At 41.2% G+C, this 19,755-nt stretch overlaps 2 long non-coding RNA genes across 2 annotated transcripts in view; both read left to right on the top strand.

The window, feature by feature from the left end:
* The window catches only part of LOC138854941 (uncharacterized), a 584,083-nt gene that overhangs the window by 178,912 nt on the left and 385,416 nt on the right, over window positions 1-19,755 (top strand). The window lies entirely within an intron of this gene.
* LOC138854940 (uncharacterized) overlaps window positions 6,243-19,755 on the top strand; it is a 116,840-nt gene continuing 103,327 nt past the window's right edge. Inside the window, exon 1 of the long non-coding RNA XR_011394125.1 lies at window positions 6,243-6,472. This is a non-coding gene — a long non-coding RNA (uncharacterized lncRNA). The remainder of the gene's footprint in view (window positions 6,473-19,755) is intronic.

The raw sequence follows: 19,755 nt of genomic DNA, 5'->3' as shown, positions 1-19,755 counted from the left end.
ATTTTGTCGGTCTGGGGCTCCACGCATACATGTCTGAACCTCAATTATGTTGTGATCTGAGTATATTGTTTTTGATATGGTGACATTTCTTATCAGATCATCATTGTTAGTGAAGATGAGGTCTAGTGTATTCTCCAGTCTAGTAGGCTCTATTATTTGCTGGTTTAAATTGAATTTTGTGCAGAGATTTAAAAGCTCGTGTGAGTGTGAGTTTTCATCAGACTGTGGTGCTCACGTTACCACTCTGCACGAACACTTCCTACTGTGGTGCTCACGTTACCACTCTGCACGAACACTTCCTACTGTGGTGCTCACGTTACCACTCTTCACGAACACTTCCTACTGTGGTGCTCACGTTACCACTCTGCACGAACACTTCCTACTGTGGTGCTCACGTTACCACTCTGCACGAACACTTCCTACTGTGGTGCTTACGTTACCACTCTGCACGAACACTTCCTACTGTGGTGCTCACGTTACCACTCTGCACGAACACTTCCTACTGTGGTGCTCACGTTACCACTCTGCACGAACACTTCCTACTGTGGTGCTCACGTTACCACTCTGCACGAACACTTCCTACTGTGGTGCTCACGTTACCACTCTGCACGAACACTTCCTACTGTGGTGCTCACGTTACCACTCTGCACGAACACTTCCTACTGTGGTGCTCACGTTACCACTCTGCACGAACACTTCCTACTGTGGTGCTCACGTTACCACTCTGCACGAACACTTCCTACTGTGTGTGCTGCCCGAACACTTCCTACTGTGGTGCTCACGTTACCACTCTGCACGAACACTTCCTACTGTGGTGCTCACGTTACCACTCTGCACGAACACTTCCTACTGTGGTGAACACTTCCTACTGTGGTGCTCACGTTACCACTCTGCACGAACACTTCCTACTGTGGTGCTCACGTTACCACTCTGCACGAACACTTCCTACTGTGGTGCTCACGTTACCACTCTGCACGAACACTTCCTACTGTGGTGCTCACGTTACCACTCTGCACGAACACTTCCTACTGTGGTGCTCACGTTACCACTCTGCACGAACACTTCCTACTGTGGTGCTCACGTTACCACTCTGCACGAACACTTCCTACTGTGGTGCTCACGTTACCACTCTGCACGAACACTTCCTACTGTGGTGCTCACGTTACCACTCTGCACGAACACTTCCTACTGTGGTGCTCACGTTACCACTCTGCACGAACACTTCCTACTGTGGTGCTCACGTTACCACTCTGCACGAACACTTCCTACTGTGGTGCTCATGTTGCCACTCTGCACGAACACTTCCTACTGTGGTGCTCACGTAACCACTCTGCACGAACCCTCCTACTGTGGTGCTCACGTTACCACTCTGCACGAACACTTCCTACTGTGGTGCTCACGTTACCACTCTGCACGAACACTTCCTACTGTGGTGCTCACGTTACCACTCTGCACGAACACTTCCTACTGTGGTGCTCACGTTACCACTCTGCACGAACACTTCCTACTGTGGTGCTCACGTTACCACTCTGCACGAACACTTCCTACTGTGGTGCTCACGTTACCACTCTGCACGAACACTTCCTACTGTGCTGCTCACGTTAGCACTCTGCACGAACACTTCCTACTGTGGTGCTCACGTTACCACTCTTCACGAACACTTCCTACTGTGGTGCTCACGTTACCACTCTGCACGAACACTTCCTACTGTGGTGCTCACGTTACCACTCTGCACGAACACTTCCTACTGTGGTGTTCACGTTACCACTCTGCACGAACACTTCCTACTGTGGTGCTCACGTTACCACTCTGCACGAACACTTCCTACTGTGGTGCTCACGTTACCACTCTGCACGAACACTTCCTACTGTGGTGCTCACGTTACCACTCTGCACGAACACTTCCTACTGTGGTGCTCACGTTACCACTCTGCACGAACACTTCCTACTGTGGTGCTCACGTTACCACTCTGCACGAACACTTCCTACTGTGGTGCTCACGTTACCACTCTGCACGAACACTTCCTACTGTGGTGCTCACGTTACCACTCTGCACGAACACTTCCTACTGTGGTGCTCACGTTACCACTCTGCACGAACACTTCCTACTGTGGTGCTCACGTTACCACTCTGCACGAACACTTCCTACTGTGGTGCTCACGTTACCACTCTGCACGAACACTTCCTACTGTGGTGCTCACGTTACCACTCTGCACGAACACTTCCTACTGTGGTGCTCACGTTACCACTCTGCACGAACACTTCCTACTGTGGTGCACACGTTACCACTCTGCACGAACACTTCCTACTGTGGTGCTCACGTTACCACTCTGCACGGACTATTCTCTGCACGACCTTGTGCACGTTTGGGGAACATAAAGTAAAATAAAGTTTATTTCTTTGTAAAGGTTACAATGTGTAATTACAATTTTGATTTACTAAGTACAAAGATGTCCACTGTCATGGCCAGGCATTTGGGGCAAACTAATCTTAATATATAGTAACTAATTAAAACTAGATAAGATAATAGTACATAGTAACTATACTTAAAACTAGACAATAGTGGTTAGCTGTTTTACAATCTTATTTAAACTTAATACAAGTGAGTAGGGTTCGGTAAAATAAACTTGAAATTGCACACAAAATCTACCATACAAGTTTTGGTGCAGGTGGTAATATTTTATGGAATGGCAGAATTAAAAGCCAGGAGATCACATGATAAGACTAATTAGCAGATGTTTTAGCAGATTTGGTTAATATTGAGAAATAAAATGATTTTATGGATTGGCAGAATTAAGAAGAATTAAGAAGATGATTGATCACGTTGACCCTGATCTAAACCTCCATAATCTGACACCCAATCAAAACCTATTGGAAAGTAACTGCCTTTATTACACAGCATCACAAGCCACCACTATCCTAAACAATGCTAAAAGTCTATCAGTACTTAACTACAACATCAGGTCCTTAAGCAAACACTATGATGACCTCCTAGCACTCCTTGAATCACTAAAGACACCCTTCTCCTGCATTATTCTTACTGAGACCTGGCTTAAGCAGGACACAATAGATATCTACCCTCTGCCAGGATACACAGCAATTCCCAACTGCAGAACAAACCAAGTTGGGGGTGGTATTGCAATCTATTACTCTAACCAATTATCTTGTCTTAGCACCACTTGCTTTAGTGATGAATATGGGGAATACATTTTTGCTAATTTTACTGTAAAAAACCTTAAGACGCCTATAACAATCGGTGCCATTTACCGGATACCTCACACAAACATCCCAAATTTCAGTGAGAAATTAAAGTCACTAATAACAAACAGACAAATGAATAAGCACCACCTTCTCTTAGCTGGAGACTTCAACATCAACCTTGGCTTACTAGATGATCAGACTGTAACTGATTTCATCAACAATATGAACAACACACTTCTCATACCAACAATAACTAAACCAACCAGGCTCACTGAGACAAGTGCAACCATAATAGACCACATATGGACCAATATACTAGCCCCCTTTAAATCAGGGATAATCACAGATAGCACTACAGACCACTACCCTACCTCCCTCCTGACAAACATTAGTAAACCACCACTTGAATACAACAAAGTCTCATTTAGACTCCATGACGAGGCCTCAGTAAGGAAGTTCACAGCTGACCTAGAGACTGTTGATTGGCCTACAGAATTCTCCACGGCCAATGGTATTGATGACTGGACAGACATCTTTCTTAACAAATTACTTAGACTATACAACAAACATTGTCCTATAAAAACAAAACAGATCACAAACAAACGGCTTGGTTGCCCATGGCTAACCAGCACCATTCTGAAATCCATTGACAAGAAACACCAATATGAAAAGCAATATAGACAGGGCTTAATACACAAAGATACTCTTAAACACTATTCATCAGCTCTCACCAAAGTAATAAAAAAAGCCAAACAACTATACTACTCCAGTAGATTCACAGACACTAGAGGAGATATAAAAAAGACCTGGAAAACACTCTCTCAGATTCTAGGGACCCACAAACTGAGAAAAACCAAGAATATAGTCCTAACTAAACCTAATGAAACACCACTACATCCCACTGACACAGCTAACAAGATAAACGACTTCTTCTCAAACATAGGATCTAATCTCGCCAGTAAAATCCCACATACCAATGCCCATGCCGGGGACTACCTAGATGGAAATTTCCCTAATTCCTTCTATCTTGCACCAACTGAGCCCACAGAAGTCATTGAGATCATAAAGTCACTTAAAAATAACTCGGGGAATCTGTCTCATGTCCCACCATTACTGTACAAGCGAGCGGCCCATGTCCTTTCGCATGCTATTTCATTACTTTTTAACAAGTCAATAGAGACTAGCACCTTCCAGAAACTACTCAAGATGGCAAGGCTTACACCAATACATAAAGGTGGTGACCCTACAGACTTAAACAACTATAGCCCAATATCTAACTTACCATTGCTATCCAAAATCTTTGAGAAACTCGTGCACAGGAGACTGTATTCATTTATAACGGCTCAAAACATACTCAACCCCTGCCAGTTTGGATTCAGGAAAAATAAAAGCACTAATGATGCAATCATAAAAATGCTAGATCTGCTTTACACAGCATTGGAAAATAAGGAATATCCACTAGGAATTTTTATTGACCTAAGAAAAGCTTTTGACACAGTAAACCACGAAATCCTACTCCACAAACTTGACCACTACGGTATAAGAGGCCATGTGCTTGCTTATTTCAAATCTTACATTACTAATAGGTATCAGTACGTCACCATTAAAGACACAGCATCAGCAACACGGCCACTTGATACTGGAGTTCCGCAGGGAAGTGTCCTTGGTCCCCTGCTCTTCCTCATATACATCAATGACCTTCCAAACGTATCCCAACACCTGAAACCCATTCTCTTTGCTTATGACACGACTTATGTCATCTCTCACCCTAATCTTGCCACCCTCAACACCAATGTGAATGAGGAGCTGATTAAAATATCGACTTGGATGACAGCTAATAAACTTACGCTTAACACTGACAAAACTTACTATATTATGTTTGGTAGCAGAGCAGGAGATGCACAAATTAACATTAAGATTGACAACACTCTAATTACCAGAAATAATGGGGGAAAATTCCTAGGCTTATACCTTGACAACAACCTGAATTTCAGCACCCATATCCAGCATATAGCCAAAAAAGTATCCAAAACGGTTGGGATCCTCTCCAAGATACGATACTACGTGTCGCAAAATGCCCTTCTCACACTATACCACTCACTTATTTATCCATACCTCACCTATGCTATTTGTGCTTGGGGATCAACTGCAGCAACACACCTAAAGCCTATAATAACACAACAAAAAGCTGCAGTAAGAATAATCACTAAATCCCATCCCTGGCAGCACACACCCCCCACTCTTCAAAGATCTAAACTTACTCCCAGTTCAGTACATCCACACTTACTACTGCGCAATCTATATCTACAGGGCCTTAAACTCTAATATCAACCTTGACCTAAAACGCTTTCTTGATAGTTGTGACAGAACCCACAGGCATAACACCAGAAACAAACATCTCTACGACATTCCCCGTGTCCGACTAAACCTTTACAAAAATTCAATGTATGTCAAAGGCCCTAAAATCTGGAATACCCTACCTGAGAACTTTAGAACTGCAGACACATTCATCACCTTCAAAACTACCATTAGAAAACATCTTATCTCCCTGATACACCCCGTCAACTACACGAATACCACCTGGTGGTTCACACTTACACTCGCTCACTCATTTGACCATAAACAGAAATATTAATCTCAGTCTTAAAATAATGAATCCTGTGATACTCCAATACTGAAACTATATACTGTGCCAAAACAAAAGCATTCACATTGCTAAACTCATAAACTAGTATTTAGTCATTTAGCCATAATACCAACTTACCTCATAATTTGTAATATTTTACAATTAAGAATAAAACTAAGTATGCCCGAAATGCCTAGCCATGCTAAGCGTTCTAGTGGTACACTCTGTAATCACAATTTTACTACATGTAAACCAAGCAATAACCAAATTTCTGTAAACTCAGCATTGTAATCCTTACAGAGAATAAACTTTGAATTTGAATTTGAATTTGAAAAAGTGCAATCATTAACCCTGCCTCTCCTTCTTAACGTCAAGAATTTGACTCTCCAGACTGTTAGCAGATCTTGGTCTGTACCTGCACATTCTTACTGGCTTCAGGGAGCATTAGGGACATATAATACGCGGTTATTAGTCAAATATCCTTCCACTTTGGTCGATTTTCCTTTTCCGAGCACTGGAAGTCAGGGTTCGATACGACGTACACTGTGAGTGGCCCTATAAACAACAACAACAACAACATCTTGTGTTGTTGGTGGATGAGTGAGATAAAGTGAACAATAAACAGTGTTTGTGGTGTCTAACACAGGTGAGTAACAACTGTGGTGTCTAACACAGGTGAGTAACAACTGTGGTGTCTAACACAGGTGAGTAACAACTGTGGTGTCTAACACAGGTGAGTAACAACTGTGGTGTCTAACACAGGTGAGTAACAACTGTGGTGTCTAACACAGGTGAGTAACAACTGTGGTGTCTAACACAGGTGAGTAACAACTGTGGTGTCTAACACAGGTGAGTAACAACTGTGGTGTCTAACACAGGTGAGTAACAACTGTGGTGTCTAACACAGGTGAGTAACAACTGTGGTGTCTAACACAGGTGAGTAACAACTGTGGTGTCTAACACAGGTGAGTAACAACTGTGGTGTCTAACACAGGTGAGTAACAACTGTGGTGTCTAACACAGGTGAGTAACAACTGTGGTGTCTAACACAGGTGAGTAACAACTGTGGTGTCTAACACAGGTGAGTAACAACTGTGGTGTCTAACACAGGTGAGTAACAACTGTGGTGTCTAACACAGGTGAGTAACAACTGTGGTGTCTAACACAGGTGAGTAACAACTGTGGTGTCTAACACAGGTGAGTAACAACTGTGGTGTCTAACACAGGTGAGTAACAACTGTGGTGTCTAACACAGGTGAGTAACAACTGTGGTGTCTAACACAGGTGAGTAACAACTACCTTTATTACAATACAACATTCATGTGCTAGATGATACATAGAGAGAGTTTGACCCATGAAATATAGTGTATTAAGGCGCCAGACATGATCATATCAAATTCAAATTCAAAGTTTATTCTCTATAAGGATTACAATGCTGAGTTTACAGAATTTGGTTATTGTGTGGTTTACATGTAGTAAAATTGTGATTACAGAGTGTACCACTAGAACACCTAGCATGGCTAGGCATTTCGGGCATACTTAGTTTTATTCTTAATTGTAAAATATTACAAATTATGAGGTAAGTTGGTATTATGGCTAAGTGACTAAATACTAGTTTGTGAGTTTAGCAATGTGAATGCTTTTGTTTTGGCACTATACATAGTTTCAGTATTGGAGTATCACAGGCCAACTTATGACTAGTTAAGATTCATTATTTTGAGATTGAGATTGATATTTCTGTTTATGGTCAAATGGGTGAGTGAGTGTAAGTGTTAACCACCAGGTGGTATTTGTGTAATTAGTTGACAGGGTGTATCAGGGAGATAAGATGTTTTCTAATGGTAGTTTTGAAGGTGATGAATGTGTCTGCAGTTCTAAAGTTCTCAGGTAGGGTGTTCCAGATTTTAGGGCCTTTGACATACATTGAATTTTTTTAAAGGTTTAGTCGGACACGGGAAATGTCATAGAGATGTTTGTGTCTGGTGTTGTGCCTGTGGGTTCTGTCTCAACTATCAAGGAAGCGTTTTAGGTCAAGGTTAATATTGGAGTTTAAGGTCCTGTAGATGTAGATTGCACAGTAGTAAGTGTGGATGTACTGAACAGGGAGTAAGTTTAGATCTATGAAGAGTGGGGGGGAGTGTTGCCAGGGATGGGATTTAGTGACTATTCTTACTGCGGCTTTTTGTTGGGTTATTATTGGCTTTAGGTGTGTTGCTGCAGTTGAACCCCAAGCACAGATAGCATAGGTGAGGTATGGATATATAAGTGAATGGTATAGTGTGAGAAGGGCAGTTTGCGGCACGTAGTATCGTATCTTGGAGAGGATCCCAACCGTTTTGGATACTTTTTTGGTTATGTGTTGGATATGGGTGCTGAAGTTCAGGTTGTTGTCGAGGTATAGGCCTAGGAATTTGCCCTCATTATGCCTGGTAATTAGAGTGTTGTCGATCTTAATGTTAATTTGCGCATCTCCTGCTCTGCTACCAAACATAATGTAGTAGGTTTTGTCAACATTAAGCGTAAGTTTATTGGCTGTCATCCAAGTCAATATTTTGATCAGCTCCTCATTAACAATGGTGTTGAGGGTTGCAAGATTAGGGTGAGAGATGACATAAGTCGTGTCGTCAGCAAAGAGAATGGGGTTCAGGTGTCGAGATACGTTTGGAAGATCATTGATGTATATGAGGAAGAGCAGGGGACCAAGGACACTTCCCTGCGGAACTCCAGTATCAAGTGGCTGTGTTGTTGATGCTGTGTCTTTAATGGTGACATACTGATACCTATTAGTAAGGTAAGGTTTGAAATATGTAAGCGCATGGCCTCTTATACCATAATGGTCAAGTTTGTGGAGTAGGATGCCGTGGTCTACTGTGTCAAAAGCTTTTCTTAGGTCAATAAAAATTCCTAGTGGATATTCCTTATTTTCCAATGCTGTGTAAAGCAGATCTAGCATTTTTATAATTGCATGGTTAGTGCTTTTATTTTTTCTGAATCCAAATTGGCAGGGGTTGAGTATGTTTTGTGACGTTATAAATGAATATAGTCTCCTGTGCACGAGTTTCTCAAAGATTTTGGATAGCAATGGTAAGTTTGATATTGGCCTATAGTTGTTTAAATCTGTAGGGTCACCACCTTTATGTATTGGTGTAACCCTTGCCGTCTTGAGTAGTTTCGGGAAGGTGCTAGCTTCTAGTGACTTGTTTAAAAGCAATGAGATAGTATGCGAGAGGACATGGGCCACTCTCGTACAATAATGGTGGGACATGAGACAGATTCCCTGAGTTATTTTTAAGTGACTTTGTAATCTCGGTGACTTCCGTGGGCTCAGTTGGAGCAAGATAGAAGGAATTTGGGAAATTCCCATCTAGGTGGTCCCCAGCATGGGCATTGGTACATGGGATTTTATTGGCGAGATTAGAACCTATGGTTGAGAAGAAGTCGTTTATCTTGTTAGCATTGTCGGTGGGTTGCAGTGGTGTTTCATTAGGTTTAGTTAGGACAATATTCTTGGTTTTTTTTCAGTTTGTGGGTCCCTAGAATCTGAGAGAGTGTTTTCCAGGTCATTTTTATATCTCCTCTAGTGTCAGTGAATCTACTGGAGTAGTATAGTTGTTTGGCTTTCTTTATTACTTTGGTGAAGACTGATGAATAGTGTTTAAGAATATCTTTGTGTATTAAGCCCTGTCTATATTGCTTTTCATATTGGTGTTTCTTATCAATGGATTTCAGAATGGTGCTGGTTAGCCATGGGCAACCAAGCCATTTGTTTGTGATCTGTTTCGTTTTTATAGGACAATGTTTGTTGTATAGTCTAAGTAGTTTGTTAAGAAAAATGTCTGTCCAGTCGTCAATACCATTGGCCTTGGAGAATTCTGTAGGCCAGTCAACAGTCTCTAGGTCAGCTGTGAACTTCCTTATTGAGGCCTCATCATGGAGTCTAAATGAGACTTCGTTGTATTCAAGTGGTGGTTTACTAATGTTTGTCAAGAGGAAGGTAGGGTAGTGGTCTGTAGTGCTATCTGTGATTATCCCTGATTTAAGGGGGGCTAGTATATTGGTCCATATGTGGTCTATTATGGTTGCACTTGTTTCAGTGAGCCTGGTTGGTTTAGTTATTGTTGGTATGAGAAGTGTGTTGTTCATATTGTTGATGAAATCAGTTACAGGCTGATCATCTAGTAAGCCAAGGTTGATGTTGAAGTCTCCAGCTAAGAGAAGGTGGTGCTTATTCATTTGTCTGTTTGTTATTAGTGCCTTTAATTTCTCACTGAAGTTTGGGATGTTAGTGTGGGGTATCCGGTAAATGGCACCGATTGTTATAGGCGTCTTAAGGTTTTTTATAGTAAAATTAGCAAAAATGCTGATACAAGATAATTGGTTAGAGTAATAGATTGCAATACCACCCCCAACTTGGTATTGTCTGCAGTTGTGGATTGCTGTGTATCCTGGTAGAGGGTAGATATCTATTGTGTCCTGTTTAAGCCAGGTCTCAATAAGAATAATGCAGGAGAAGGGTGTCTTTAGTGATTCAAGGAGTGCCAGGAGGTCATCATAGTGTTTGCTTAAGGACCTGATGTTGTAGTTAAGTACTGATAGACTATTATCATTGTTTAGGATAGTGCTGGTTTCTAATGCTGTGTAGTAAAGGCAGTTACTTTCCAATAGGTTTTGATTGTATGTCAGATTATGTAGGTGTAGATCAGGGTCAACGTGATCAATCATCTTCTAGGTTTAAATTATGGTTATTTATATCCTGAGTTGTGTGTTGAGTTTTAGTACTGATATCTGTAGTGGTGGGAAGTTTGGACAAGTATATAGCTATAGCATTTTGGTCATGTAGAGTATAGTCACTAATACACATAATGAAGTTGATGTTGTTTATGTGTTGTGCTGGAATGAACTAAAGTACAACTTGGTATAAACTAGTAATATAAAAATACAAATTAAAAATAGAACAAGACTCTCACTTGTAATTGCACTAAAGTCTAATAATGACTTTTGTGGAGTCTATGTATTGACCTAGAGTGAGCAATAGTACAACTAGGTTTAATCTAATAATGTAAAAATACAAATTAAAAATAGCACCAGTCTCTCACTAGTAATTACACTATGGTCTAATATAATGACTTTGGTACTGACTATGTATTGAGCTAGAATGAGCTATAGTACAACTGAGTTTAATCTAATGATATAAAAAAGGCACAAGACTCTCAGTTGTAATTGCACTAAGGTGTTATATAAGTTGTTTACAAGAATTAGAGTATAACTAGATTTAAATTGACAAGATAAAATATACAAGTTAAGGTAGCAAAAGAATAAAAAAAAGTAGAAAAAAAAAAAAAAATATATGAGGTAGTTGGTACTAGTTAGCAAAAGATAGTTAAGGGCCTTGAACAATAATATAATTGAAATATACACTAATTGCGCACACAATATAGTCACTAAGATATGAAAACAATCTTAGAGTAGGACTTACAATATAAACTTATAATATAAAAATACAAATTGAAATGGTACTTACAATTGCACTAGAGTCTGGTATAGGTTGTTGACAAGATCAGGAGTATAACTAGATTTAAATTGACAAAATAAAATTCTCAATTAAAGTACCAAAAGAATAATAGTAAAAAATAACAATGGTAATGTCTTGGTTATAATATGATAGTAAGATGGTAGACAGGTACACAGGTGCACAGGTACACAGGTACACAGGTACAAAGGATAATATAAAGGTTGGAGTTGAATATACAAACTTGAAAATTTGGCAACAAAATGTTATGGGAAGTATAAAATAATGTTTAATGTACAAAAGTAAAATTGACTGGTAGTAAATATGGTGTTTAATAAAATTTTAGTAATAATGATTACAAAAAAAGTGAAAAAGTAATGTTTATTTCATTCAATATAGCACTGGTAGTTATACTAGAGGTTATATGGCAGTACAAGGTAATTAAGAGTACTCTAAGATAGTAAATGTGGTATTAAAACAGATAAAGGTAATTAGACAAGTAATGGTTATTAAATGTCAAAAATGTTGAGTGTAAATTGAAATTATAGTAAAAATAGTAATTATTAATTTTAGTAAGTAATATCAATTGATAGTATTTAAAAAAATATGAGGTAGTAATATAGACAGAGAAAGTATCAATTCAGCTAATGTTTAAGCAAACAATAGTAAATAAGAAAATTACATAAGGTGACTTATGCTTACTAGTAAAATCACAAAATGAGGTAGTTGATTATTTAATTACTAAGAGAGTGTACAATGAAATTTGAACAATAATGGAGCAAAACGTACACTACACTACGTAGGCTTTTATGTTGGACATTGTTTAGTTATTCTCTGTAAGATTAGTATCCCTGAGAAATTGTGATAGATCATTCTCGTTCGTGATTATGTACAGTTGACCTACATTTGTTTTCCTAACAAGAATTTTCCCATCCCGTGTGAAGCATTGGTGTATTGTGTCATTATTCTCCCGCTTAAGTTTTCTGACTCTATACAGGAGGTTCTGACATTTTTTGTTAAGACACTCGTTTATGTATACCTCTTTCTTTACTTTAATAGATGCAATAATTAAGTCTTTTTTCCTGTCATGTGAGTGGAATCTAATCATAACACTTTTTCTACCATGGGATCCTAGTAACCTGGCTTCTTTTATTTCTGACTCTGGTACTGTAACTTTTGTTTGGTCCTTTATGATCTGCAGAGTAATTTCTTTACTGTTTGTTTGGTTCATATCACTGGGAAAAAGTGGACTGTTAACTATTACTGCGTCTGATAGTTTATCTTGTTCAGTTTTATCTTCTTGGAGAGCAAAGTAGTCACTGAACTGGTTATCTAAGTTGTTCTTCCATTCTTTTACTGCTTCTTCAACCTTTCTTTGTATTAAGAGATATTATTTGTTCTGTATGGCTATCTATGACTGTCTGGATGGTCTTGCCACAGTTAGTCATTCCTGTTGTTGATAACTTTTGTTCAAGACTGAGGATTTTGTTCTCGAGTTGTGTCATCCTGGTGTCTTGTTTTGTTAGCGTCTCTCGAAGGTTCATGTTTTCAATAACTAAGTTGGAGATGCATGTCTTTAGGGTATCTGGATCGTTGGTCATACCTGAGAGACTACTTGGTAGGTTGAATCTGGGGAAGAGAGGGGAGGATGGGCTGGTGGCAGCCATGTTTGTTGTTATTGTTGTGGTGTCGCCTTGAGTGGTGGTGAGTGGGGTGGTTGCTGGGCTGGCGTCCTCCTGGCTACACTTGTTGAATAGTTGATTTTTCGGTGTTTTCTTTCTGGCCTTGGTGCTGTTTCCTCTTAGATTGCACCTTGTTGACTGTGTCAGGTGTTAGGTGCTCAGGTGTTGACTGTGTCAGGTGCTGACTGTCAGGTGCTCAGGTGTTGACTGTGTCAGGTGTTGACTGTGTCAGGTGTTAGGTGCTCAGGTGTTGACTGTGTCAGGTGCTCAGGTGTTGACTGTCAGGTGCTCAGGTGTTGAGTGTGTCAGGTGCTCAGGTGTTGAGTGTGTCAGGTGCTCAGGTGTTGACTGTGTCAGGTGCTCAGGTGTTGGCTGTGTCAGGTGCTCAGGTGTTGACTGTGTCAGGTGTTAGGTGCTCAGGTGTTGACTGTGTCAGGTGCTCAGGTGTTGACTGTGTCAGGTGCTCAGGTGTTGACTGTCAGGTGTTGACTCAGGTGCTTAGGTGTTGACTGTGTCAGGTGTTAGGTGTTGACTGTGTCAGGTGTTAGGTGCTCAGGTGTTGACTGTGTCAGGTGTTAGGTGCTCAGGTGTTGACTGTGTCAGGTGCTCAGGTGTTGACTGTCAGGTGTTAGGTGCTCCAGCAGCAACAGGTGTTAGGTGCTCAGGCAGCATCAGGTGTTTGGTGGTTGGGCAGCAGCAGGTGTTGGGTGGTGAGGCAGCAGCAGGTGTTAGGTGGTGAGGCAGCAGCAGGTGCTGGGTGGTGAGGCAGCAGCAGATGTTAGGTGATGAGGCAGCAGCAGGTGTTAGGTGATGAGGCAGCAGCAGGTGTTAGGTGGTGAGGTAGCAGCAGGTGTTACTGGGTCAGGCAGCAGCAGGTGTTAGGTGGTGAGGCAGCAGCAGGGTTTACATGGTGAGGCAACAGCAGTTGTTAGGTGTTGCAGCAGCAGCAGGCGTTAGGTGACGAGGCAGCAGCAGGTGTTAGGTGACGAGGCAGCAGCAGGTGTTGGGTTGTGAGGCAGCAGCAGGTGTTGGGTTGTGAGGCAGCAGCGGGTGTTAGGTGGTCTGGCAGCAGCAGCAGCAGGTGTTAGGTGGTGAGAGAGCAGCAGGTGTTAGGTGGTGAGGCAGCAGCAGGTGTTAGGTGGTCAGGCAGCAGCAGGTGTTAGGTGGTGAGGCAGCAGGTGTTAGATGATGAGGCAGCAGCAGTTGTTAGGTGGTGAAGCAGCAGCAGGTGTTGGGTTCTAGGCAGCAGCAGGTGTTGGGCTGTGAGGCAGCAGCAGGTGTTGGGTTGTGAGGCAGCAGCAGGTGTTAGGTGGTCAGGCAACAACATATGTTAGGTGGTGAGGCAGCAGCAGGTGTTAGGTGGTGAGGCAACAACAGTTGTTAGGTGGTGAGGCAGCAGCAGATGTTAGGTGATGAGGCAGCAGCAGGTGTTAGGTGGTGGGGCAGCAGCAGGTGTTAGGTGGTGAGGCAGCAGCAGCAGGTGTTAGGTGGTTAGGCAGCAGCAGCAGATGTTAGGTGGTGAAGCAGCAGCAGCAGGTGTTAGGTGGTGAGGCAGCAGCAGGTGTTAGGTGGTGAGGCAGCAGCAGCAGGTGTTAGGTGGTGAGGCAGCAGCAGCATGTGTTAGGTGGTGAGGCAGCAGCAGCAGGTGTTAGGTGGTGAGGCAGCAGCAGGTGTTAGGTGGTGAGGCAGCAGCAGCAGGTGTTAGGTGGTGAGGCAGCAGCAACAGGTGTTAGGTGGTGAGGCAGCAGCAGCATGTGTTAGGTGGTGAGGCAGCAGCAGCAGGTGTTAGGTGGTGAGTCAGCAGCAGGTGTTAGGTGGTGAGGCAGCAGCAGCAGGTGTTAGGTGGTGAGGCAGCAGCAGCAGGTGCTAGGTGGTGAGGCAGCGGCATCAGGTGTTAGGTGGTGAGGCAGCAGCAGCAGGTGTTAGGTGGTGAGGCAGCAGCAGGTGTTAGGTGGTGAGGCAGCAGCAGCAGGTGTTAAGTGGTGAGGCAGCAGCAGCAGGTGTTAGGTGGTGAGGCAGCAGCAGCAGGTGTTAAGTGGTGAGGCAGCAGCAGCAGGTGTTAGGTGGTGAGGCAGCAGCAGCAGGTGTTAGGTGGTGAGGCAGCAGCAGCAGGTGTTAAGTGGTGAGGCAGCAGCAGCAGGTGTTAGGTGGTGAGGCAGCAGCAGCAGGTGTTAGGTGGTGAGGCAGCAGCAGGTGTTAGGTGGTTAGGCAGCAGCAGCAGCAGGTGTTAGGTGGTGAGGTAGCAGCAGCATGTGTTAGGTGGTGAGGCAGCAGCAGCAGGTGTTAGGTGGTGAGGCAGCAGCAGCAGGTGTTAGGTGGTGAGGCAGCAGCAGCAGGTGTTAAGTGGTGAGGCAGCAGCAGCAGGTGTTAGGTGGTGAGGCAGCAGCAGCAGGTGTTAAGTGGTGAGGCAGCAGCAGCAGCAGGTGTTAGGTGGTGAGGCAGCAGCAGCAGGTGTTAGGTGGTGAGGCAGCAGCAGGTGTTAGGTGGTTAGGCAGCAGCAGCAGCAGGTGTTAGGTGGTGAGGTAGCAGCAGCATGTGTTAGGTGGTGAGGCAGCAGCAGCAGGTGTTAGGTGGTGAGGCAGCAGCAGCAGGTGTTGGGTGGTGAGGCAGCAGCAGCAGGTGTTAGGTGGTGAGGCAGCAGCAGCAGGTGTTAGGTGGTGAGGCAGCAGCAGCAGGTGTTAGGTGGTGAGGCAGCAGCAGCAGGTGTTAGGTGGTGAGGCAGCAGCAGCAGGTGTTAAGTGGTGAGGCAGCAGCAGCAGGTGTTAGGTGGTGAGGCAGCAGCAGCAGGTGTTAGGTGGTGAGGCAGCAGCAGGTTTAAGTTAGTAAGTTTTAAGGTTTATGTTACATAATAAACAATATTGTTGGTAGAACATTCATATACATGGTTCATTATTTAACCAAGAATAACCTAATAAGTTAGTAAGTTTATTTAGTTACAAGTACACATAAATACACTTAAACAAATTATCATACATAGTAACATGTACATTAACCACCAGAGTAACACAAAAATTATCATACATAGTAACATGTACATTAACCACCAGAGTAACACAAAAATTATCATACATAGTAACATGTACATTAACCATCAGAGTAACACAAAAATTATCATACATAGTAACATGTACATTAACCACCAGAGTAACACAAAAATTATCATACATAGTAACATGTACATTAACCACCAGAGTTGCACAAAAAGCTAAAAGTGATATAATTGTGCTCCTTGTAATATCTTATTATTTAAACCTTAAAACAACTAAGTAACTCAACTGTCTGAAAATCAATTACAATAAAGTAAGATATATTAGGAATAAGGGAGACCCGTGGCCTGCCAAGGGTGGAAACATTGTGTGTGTTTCCTTACACCAGGTGTCCTGTTCACCTAGCAAGCAAGTAGGTACCTGGGTGTTAGTGGACTGGTGTGGGTGGCATCCTGGGGGACAAGAATGATAACAATGGAAATAAGACAGACAGTCCCTTGTTGACACACTGATTTTCTTGAGTTATTTACATTAACATTAAAGAGATGATCAACTTACAGTAATGGGTACTTATATACAGTGGAACCTTGACTTACAAGTGTCCCAACATACGAGTTTTTTGAGATACGAGCCGTCGATTGGTTGATTTTTTGCTCTGAGTTAAGAGTCAACATTTGAGTTACGAGCCAGCTCCCCCCCGCTTCCCCCTCAACCCAAAACCTGGACACCTCTCTTGTTTATCTTTGATTTCATGCTTTAATTCCATGGAAATCATCCTCTTTTTCTTCTCAGCACTGTCTTTTACACTTACTTTCTTAGGACCCATGGTTAGTAAAGTGAAATTTGCCCAAATGACTGTAAAAATGTAAGCAAAGCAGGAGAGAACTGCTGCCACAGGTAGGTAAACACTGCACTGAGTTGGCTTAGTTCTGAAGCTCTTGTTGTTATAATAATGTATTATGATTATTAATTTAAGGAACTGAAGCTCTATCGTGGTTGTAATAATAATTACTACAACTATTATTATTGATAATAATTTAGGGAACTGAAGCCCCTTCAACTACGCCAAGGTTCCTTGACGTTGATGAGGGGCTCTTGATCTAGGGAATTGGATATGTGCTCTTGTTCCCTAAATTAATAATAATGATATTATTATTATTATTATTATTTTTATTATGATAGTGCTCCAGTTCCCTAAATTATCAATAATAATAACAATAATAATAATTATTGCAATAACAACAATAATAATAATAATAATAATAATAATAATAATAATAATAATTAAGAATTATTGCAATAAGGATAGAGCTTCAGTTCCCTAAATTAATAATAATAATAATAATAATAATAATAATAATAATAATAATAATAATTATTATTATTATTATTATTATTGTTATTATAACAATAGAGCTTCAGTTCCCTAAATTATTATCAATAATAATACAGTGGAACCTCAAATTTCGAACATATTGCTTATCGAACTCTTCGAAAATCAACCTCTTTTTTCGAACCAACTTTGTCTCTATTATTGAACTCGCCGCTATTGTCGAACTGCTGGGTACCGGACCTGTCCACCTTCTTCAAAGTTTAAGGAGATTTGCACCAAGTGGAATGATGTCCAAATGTTTGTGGAGGAGTACCACCCTGAGCAAGCTGAAACAAGCCATCTTTGCAACAAGTTCTGTGACAAAACCATGTTCCATTTTAGGGAAATCTTAAAGAGGCACCAGAAACAGAGGACTGTGGACAGTTATTTTGTGAGACAGGGGTCCAGTGACTCTTAAGCTGATCCTAGTGGCATTAAAAGACAGAGAAGGGAAGTAACCCCAGAGAGGGCTTTAATACCTAAAGTCCTTATGGAGGGGGATTTCCCTTCCAAACACTAACCCCAACTCCCTCTCTCCTCCTCCCTGTCTTCCAGATGCCATCACCAGTCTTCAATAAAGGTAAGTAAAAATGTTACTTTATATGTTTATTTAAATTTATTAATACATAATTGTACACTATATTTGTTGTATGTAAAACTATAATTAATCTCTATAAGATGTATTTTTTTGTGAGTATTTTTGGGTTTCTGGAATGGATTAATTGTATTTCCATTATTTCTTATGGGAAATATTGCTTTGCTTTTCGAACTTTTCAAATTTAGAACTAGCTCCTGGAACGGATTAAGTTCGAAATTTGAGGTTCGACTGTAATAAATAATAATTATTATTATTACAATAACAATAGAGCTTCAGTTCACTAAATTAATAATACAGTGGACCCCCGGTTTACGATATTATTTCATTCCAGAAGTATGTTCAGGTGCCAGTACTGACCGAATATGTTCCCATAAGGAATATTGTGAATTAGATTAGTCCATTTCAGACCCCCAAACATACACATACAAATGCACTTACATAAATACACTTACATAATTTGTCACATTGGGAACTGATCGTAAACCGGGGGTCCACTGTACTAATAATAATGTACATAATACGTACATAATAATAATTGAGAATGCTGCCACTAGTTGGCAGAACACATGTTTACATCACTGTCAAAGCAGTACTCTCCTACTTTGCTTACAGTTTTGACAGTCATTTGGCCAAATTTCACTTTTCTAACCATGGGTCCTAAGAAAATAAGTGCAAAGGACAGTGCTGAGAAGAAAAAGACAATGATGTCCATGGAATTAAAGCATGAAATCGTAGATAAATGTAAGCAAGGTGCACGAGTTGTGGATTTAGCTAAACAATACCAGTGCAGTACATTTACTATATGTATGATACTAAAGCAGCAGGAATCAATAAAGGCTATAGCACCAGCCAAGGGCATTACAATAACATCTAAGCTGTGGACCTCTGTCCATGAAAAGATGGAGAAGCTGCTGCTGACATGGTCGAGAGAGAAGCAGCTCGCAGGAGATACCATATCAGTTATGTTCAGTGATTAAGCAAAACAAATTGTATCAGTTATGCTGTGTGTAAGTACATATACACTTTATATAAACATTTTATTATTTCTTTACATTCTGTTGTGTATTACGATTTATGTGTTTATATACGATATTTTCAGTGTTTTCCTTAGAATACTAGTAATCTACAGCAGTTAGCCTCAAAAATACTCCATTTTCTCTTACAATAAGAGCATGGAAGCTACTCTCAGTATATACACACAGGAAATGGCAGACGCTTCTTCTGCTGCCTCTGCCACCATTTTATGGTCTATTTTATTCATTCCAGAGTACAGTAGACCCTCGCCTAATGATATTAATCCATTCCTGAGAGCTTGTCCAATTAATCCGTTCCAGACAGGCAAAAGTATTAAAAAAAAAATTTCATGAAATATACATTTCCCTACAAAGAAAACAATGAGACATCCCCAATAACTACATATATAAATGTTAAAATGACACTTACCTTTATTAAAGAGTATTGATGAGTGATGAGACACTGTTTTTCATGAACACTCTGGGATTTTCAGAGTGATATATGAGTAAAGGCTTCACTTTGCAATCCTCACTAGCATTACAACAAAACATGAGAGTTAGCCTGTCTTTCACAGGCTTGTGTCCTGGGAGTACCTTTTCCTCCTGAGTAAGTGAACAGTATTTAGATAAGGCTAAAGAGATCTTTGTGGCATTTATGGATTTGGAAAAGGCGTATGACAGGGTGGATAGGGGGGCAATGTGGCAGATGTTGCAAGTGTATGGTGTAGGAGGTAGGTTACTGAAAGCAGTGAAGTGTTTTTACGAGGA

This window comes from Cherax quadricarinatus, chromosome 75, assembly GCF_038502225.1.
Source record: "Cherax quadricarinatus isolate ZL_2023a chromosome 75, ASM3850222v1, whole genome shotgun sequence".
Classification (NCBI taxonomy): Eukaryota; Metazoa; Arthropoda; class Malacostraca; order Decapoda; family Parastacidae; genus Cherax; species Cherax quadricarinatus.
The sequence above is the reverse complement of the archived record's forward strand: the minus strand, read 5'-3'. Positions and strand labels throughout refer to the sequence as shown.